Below are 6,004 nucleotides of genomic sequence, written 5' to 3' on the forward strand. Positions count from 1 at the left end.
GCCTTCGCATCCTGGACATAAATTGTTTCAACTCCTACCCGCAAAACGACGTTATAGGGCAATGCACACCAGAACAACTAGACACAAGGACAGTTTTTTCCCCATGCCATCACTCTGCTTAACAAATAATTCCCTCAACACTGTCAAACTATTCACTAAGGCTGCATTACTATTACTATTAATCTTCTTATCCTTCCTATTATTTATCTCCTCCCACTTACGGCTATAATCTTGTTGCTTGAATCTTTACGATTTATACTGTTTTCTTTGTTTCCTAGCTTGATTTATTGCGTATTGGTTCTGCAACCCAACAAGGCAGAGACAGACTTCAGAGGAGAATCAGAACTGCAGAAAAAACAACGGCCACCAACCTGCCTTCCATTGAGGACCTCTACGCTGCACGAGTCAAAAAGAGGGCTGTGAAAGTATGTACAGACCTCTCGCATCCTGGACATAAATTGTTTCACAGCTCCCACAGAAGGCTGGACCTGATGGGATTAAGAATTCACATCTCCCCACCTAAATTCTAAGGACAGGACAGGACATAATGGGATTAACCCACCACCACTGGAATAGCAAAAAACACAAGGATTACTACTTTGCACAACCCCCTGGAAAATCTCAAACACCAAACACCAGAACTGTATAAAAATCCATCCACTCACTCCGCTATTTTGTCAGCCACCCCAGAAAAATGTTGCTGTCACTGAAATTTCTGGAAAACCAAATAAATGAAGACCTCCTTTCTTTGTAGCCAGTCTCCATTTTATTTCCAGCATTTTTCTTCTCTTAACTTGGAACCGGACTGGATTTTTCTTCCAACACAGCTATTTTGCAGCTTGAGTGGTACAGTGGCCTAGAGGTGGAGCTTTCACCTCACAATCAGGTGGCTGTGAGTTCGATCCTAGGTAGAGACTGATATTTCTCTCTGGGGACAATGAGAATATACCTGCTGAACAAAACTCCGCATTGGTGACAGGAAAGGCATCCGGCCACTAAGCACTCAGCTGCCCCAACTCCACCCCGCAAGGGATTACAGGATCATTAAACGATGAACAACAGCTATTTTGCAGCTTAAATCCTTACTCTGGAGCCTCTTCTGGGTGGTTATGCTATGGTTATGGTTACCCTTGGAGTTTTAGGAACTTTTCTGTTATTCTAATTATTTACTTCTGCTGTTAAGATAGCTATTTCCTCTTGATACTTTCCAAAAACCCTTCACCCATATTCTCCATCACCACTAAACCAGGCGTACTTATAAATCTTTTCTGCTGTGCAAGTAAGTAGGCTAGTAAGAATTGTTAAGGGTAAAGGTTCCCCTCGCACATGCATGTTAGTGTTCCCGACACTAGGGGACGGTGCTCATCTCCGTTTCAAAGCCGAAGAACCAGCGCTGTCTGAAGCCGTCTCCGTGGTCATGTGGCCGGCATGACTCAACGCCGAAGGCGCACGGAATGCTGTTCCCTTCCCACCAAAGGTGGTCCCTATTTTTCTACTTGCATTTTTTAATATGTTTTCGAACTGCTAGGTTGGCAGAAGCTGGGACAGGTAACAGGAGCTCACTCCGTTACGCGGCGCTCGGGATTCAAACCGCTGAACTGCTGGCCTTTCCGATCGACAAGCTCAGCCACTGAGCCACCGCATCCCATTTTAAGCATTGTTAGGGCTGCTGAATTTGAAGTATGCAGGGAGCTAAGTAGGCTGATGTTTAATCCCACTTGCTCCCTTTGGGGCCACCACCAAATTGCCATGGTACTCCTTGGGTTTCGTTTAGCGACTGCTTCATTTAATGATCAGGTTGCCAGTCTCTGCTAAATGAGAACTACCCATATATATTTTTTCTCTTCTCCATAAATTGGATTGAGGTTTGTTTTGTTTTTGTTTTTTTGAAAAATGTTTGGAGCTGCAGGGCCACCATCTGAATGCATGCTAGGAGGACTCCATCTCCCATAATCCCCTACCCCCCAGAGTCACCGGACTTGAATGGCAGATACATTTAATAAATTGTGGAAGCGGTAGTGTACTTCTTCCCAAGTATCTCCAGCAAAATGTAAACTTTTGCATTTGAACGTTTATGGAATGAAACAAATTTAACTTCATTTATTTACATAAATAAAATTAAAAGTTTATGTAATCTCTCATCATGCACAACCTTTCCTGGATGACGTGCTTGGTTGACAGTCCAAATCGGAGTAAAGCGTTAAGATTTTTTTCTTCCCTTAAAAATGTGCAGGCAACAAGCGCATGGACAGGAGAGATCACTGGTTCTGCCAGTTGCCCTGTGCCAAGAAAGAAATTTGAGCCTCTAATTAGCAGAGTGTCTGAAGAGAACATCTGTGAGGCATCTGAAACAGCTGGCTCGTTGGTCTAGGGGTATGATTCTCGCTTAGGGTGCGAGAGGTCCCGGGTTCAAATCCCGGACGAGCCCAATTTTTTTTTCTTTTCTTTCTGGAACAATTTCTCCAGGAAGCAGAGAGACAAGACGGAACTTCAAGAGGGATTTGTGATGTAGATGCTGACTGGGGGATTCTGGGAGTTGAAGTCCACCCATCTGAAAATGCTACCTGGGGAATTCTGGGAGTTGAAGTCCATATATCTTAAAGCACGTTGGCTGGAGAATCCTGGGAATCGACTGTACGACAGTTGCATGGTCCTAAGACAGGGGTGTCCAAACTTGGGAACTTTAAGACTTGTGGACTTCAACTCCCAGAATTCCCCAGCCAGCATGGCTGGCTGGGGAATTCTGGGAGTTGAAGTCCACAAGTCTTAAAGTTCCCAAGTTTGGACACCCCTGTCCTAAGAGAATGTGATCCCATTTTCTGACCACCTGAGGAGCAATGGGGAAACCAGATTTGCTTAAAAACTGTGTTACTAACAACACTTAGAACCAGTGACGTGCAGTTAGGTGAGGCAAGTGAGGCACAGCCTCACCACTCTCATCATGAAAAAAAAAAGTAAAAGGAAAAAGCTGAACTAGTTGCTGCCTCACCGTGGATAACTCTGCTTAACCTCACTGGTGCTCTCCCTCCCCAAGTGTAGTGACTTCCTCCCCAGGCCCCCATTAATTTCTCTCTCTCACACACACAGCTGGATAAAACTATATAAAAATCTACCCCAGCTTCACTGATTACAAGTTTGAAAAGGCAACATGGCTCCACCTGCAATCAAACTATACTTGGGGAAGGAGAGCACAAGCGAGCACTGAGGAGACCACAGGAGGAGGCAGGAAGCCAGGCAAAGAGCCATGCTGTAGTACACACACTTCCCCCCAGCCTCTTTCTTTTGGAAGGCTCGGCTCGGCTCCCCTCCGGCTTCTCTGCCTCTCCTCTCACCCCAGCCTGCCAGCAGGAGGTGGTGGGTGAGCTTTATTGTGTTCCAGGCATTTCCCACCCAGACAGCAGGCTGCATTTGCAATGGTGGAGGTGTTTGGGAAAGGCAGCAGGGGAATGGGGGGGGGGGGGATGGCAGAGGAGCTGCTTTCAAGCCACTGGAAAAGATATCCAATCCAACTTTTGTGTGTGTGTGTGTTTGTTTGAGAGTGAGTGAGAGAGGGAAGGGGTAGGAGAGATAGTCCAATCCAACTTCTGTGTGTGTGTGTGTGTGTGTTTGAGAGAGGGGGAGGAAGGGAGAGAGGGAGGAAGGAGGGGAAGGAGAAGAAAAAGAAAAAGAAAGAAGGAGCAAAGGAGAAAAACAAATGCTGTCGCTTTAAATTGGAACTGAGCATGCCTGGCTGTGGAATTCTGGAAGTTGAAGTCCACAAGTCTAAAAATATTTGAAACCCAGCACTGTGTCAGTGCCTCACCAGTCATAAACCTCACCGCACGTCACTGCTTAGAACACGGATGTCAAACTCATGGTGTCATGTGACATATTACATTCCCCCCCTCCTTCACGGAGCTGGGGTGGGCATGGCCCACACCTGATGCAACTGGCCCGGAGGCCACCAGTTTGACCCCCTTGACCTAGAATATTCCTAAAATAGAACAGAACTGGAAGAGATCTTGGAGGTCTTCTAGTCCAGTCTCCTGCTCAATACCATTTCAGACAGGTGACTAGATTCTTCTTAAAAACCTCTAGGGATGCTCGTGATTTCTGAAGGCAAGCTATTCCACTGGCTAATTGGCGTCACTGTTAGGAAGTTTCTCCTTAATTCCTTTTGTGCTTTTTTTCAAGAGGCAACTGGACTTTCTGGGGCTTTTTTTGCTTTTGAAGATGTTTTGCTTCTCATCCAAGAAGCTTCCTCAGTTCTGACTTGGAGGGTGGGGAATGGAAGGATTGATACTCCGTGCAGACAGCTGGTCATTTGCCTCCTTTTAGAGGGTCATTGAGGCCACTTGGACATTTATCTCTGTCCTCAGGGTCACCTGAGTAGTGCAAATGGTTCCTGTAGTCTTCAATTTTCCCTCTGGAAATCCACTCCTCCTCCCACAACCATTCATAGGGTCTTCCTCCCAAATTGTCTAGCTAAAAGTCTGTAGAGATTCTCAGTCATCCGTGGTTGTCCCAAAGGTGCTTTTTCAGGAGGCAACTGGACATTTCTTTGTTTTTTTTCTTTTGAAGATGTTTCACTTCTCATCCAAGAAGCTTCTTTGGCTCTGACTGGATGGTGGAGGATGGAAGGATTTATACCAGGGGTGAAAGCCAACAGGTTCTGGAGAACCGGTAGTGGACATTTTGAGTAGTTCGGAGAACCAGCATATGCCACCTCTGGCTGGTCCCAGAGCGGGGTGGGAATGGAGATTTTGCAGTGTCCTTCCCTCAGGAGTGGGGAGGGAATGAGGATTTTGCAGTATCCTTCCCCTGCCATGCCTATCAAGCCATGCCCACAGAACCGGTCGTAAAAAAAAAAGAATTTCACCACTTATTTATACTCCTTGCAGACAGCTGGTCATTTGCATCCTTTTAGGGAGTCATTGAGGCCACTTGGCCATCCATTCTCTTGGATGAGAAGCGAAACATCTTCAAAAGAAAAAAACACGAAATGTCCAGCTGCTTCCTGAAAAAGCACCTTTGGGACAACCATGGATGACTGAGAATCTCTACAGACTTTTAGCTACACAATTTGGGATGAAGACCTTATGAATGGTGTGGATGGATTTTCAGAAGAAAAATTGCAAACTACAGGAACCATTTGCATCACTCAGGTGACTCTGAGGACTCAGACAAACCTCCAAGTCGCCTCAACAACCCTCTAAAAGGATACAAATGACCAGCTGTCTGCAAGGAGTATCAATCCTTCCATTCACCATCCTCCAAATCAGAACTGAGGAAGCTTCTTGGATAAGAAGCGAAATGTCTTCAAAAGCAAAACCTCCAAGTGGTCTCAACGACCCTCTAAAAGGATACAAATGACCAGCTGTCTGCAAGGAGTATCAATCCTTCCATTCCCCATCCTCCAAGTCAGAACCGAGGAAGCTTCTTGGATGAGAAGTGAAACATCATCAAAGAAAAACAAGAAAGTCCAGTTGCCTCCTGAAAAAAGCACCTTTGGGACAACCATGGATGATGGAGAATCTCTACAGACTTTTAGCTCCACAATTTGAGATGAAGACCCTTTGAACGGCGTGGGAGTAGGAATGGATTTCCAGAGAGAGAAATTGCAGACCACAGGAACCATTTGCACCACTCAGGTGGACTTGAGACACAGAGAAACCTCCAAGTGGCCTCAATGACTCCCCAAAAGGATGCAAATGACCAGCTGTCTGCAAGGAGTATCAATCCTTCCATTCTCCACCATTCAGTCAGAGTTGAAGAAGATTCTTGGAGGAGAAGCGAAACGTCTTCAAAAGGAAAAAAACCAAGCAAATCCAGTTGCCTCTTGTGGGGGAAAAAACTGCACCTTTGGGACTTCAAAGGAGGCTTTGACAACACCAGAAAGGACTGAATGCAGCTTCCTCCACTCCCAAACAAGGGTAGGGGGACGGGACCGGAAGTGAGTGCTGTCTAGTATTCTATGCTTGTAGTTTTTCTGCATCTCTTTGGGGAGGGGAGGACCCGTCCAATT

The sequence above is a fragment of the Natrix helvetica genome, assembly GCF_964273705.1.
Source record: "Natrix helvetica genome assembly, chromosome: 6".
NCBI lineage: Eukaryota > Metazoa > Chordata > Lepidosauria > Squamata > Natricidae > Natrix > Natrix helvetica.